The sequence below is a fragment of the Dendropsophus ebraccatus genome, chromosome 5, assembly GCF_027789765.1.
Source record: "Dendropsophus ebraccatus isolate aDenEbr1 chromosome 5, aDenEbr1.pat, whole genome shotgun sequence".
NCBI lineage: Eukaryota > Metazoa > Chordata > Amphibia > Anura > Hylidae > Dendropsophus > Dendropsophus ebraccatus.
The window spans coordinates 105638282-105639181 of record NC_091458.1 but is presented as its reverse complement, the minus strand read 5'-3'; positions in this window follow the sequence as shown (position 1 = coordinate 105639181).

Sequence of the window (900 nt, the reverse complement as noted above, 5' to 3'; positions counted from 1 at the left end):
AGGACTTCTGTGATATAGTTACAGTATCATCCAGCTGCAAGGAAATCTATCTAAGAGGAAGTGAAAACTGATACTTATACAGTTTCCTTTTTTTTTCATACATGATCGGCCTCAGTGACTACAAAAATTAAAACACATTAACGTCAAACTATAAAGATTGGAATTTATCATAAAGAGTGTATCATATGTCATTCTTAAGGGAAAGTGCACTGGAGCAAGCCTCTTAATAAATTTGGTGCAAGTTCCATTGTTCATACACCACACTCTACACGTGGATTTCTAGGATAACTTAGGCCAATTTCTGGAGTAAATTGTGGTAAATTTACAGGGTAAAAGTTAGCCTTGCACAAAATGGCAACTATTGTACACCAAAAACTTAGAAACCTTTTTCAATTCCCATGTAAATATCTATACAGAATTTATACTGTAATCGATATGAAGATTACAATGTTTATTTTTTAACCAATTACTAGGATAATGAGATTGATTGGGGATATTTTAAAGTTTCCCTACTGCCTCTACGTGGACTATAACAACAAACGAGCTATGCTTAACCCTCTCACTTCCCCGGCTATGCAATCTTACAGTTGTGTTATGCCACGGGAAAGCCAAAGGGAGTGTTGTACCTAGACAAACTCTTTAGGGTATGTTAACAATGCATAAAAGGGATGGAATTCCACAGGGTAGCCCCCGCTGCAGAATACCGCCTGCCTCAGTGTGTCAATGGGATGCCAAACGCACCTCCGCTCTCTGCCAATCTCCGCTCAAAGAATCGACATGTCCCATCCCATTGACACACCGAGACAGGCAGGATTCCACGGCACAGGCTCCACCATGGAATTCCGATGCTTTTATTGGGTTCACACTTGCAGTCCATTTTTTTATTCGTTTTTTGCAAAA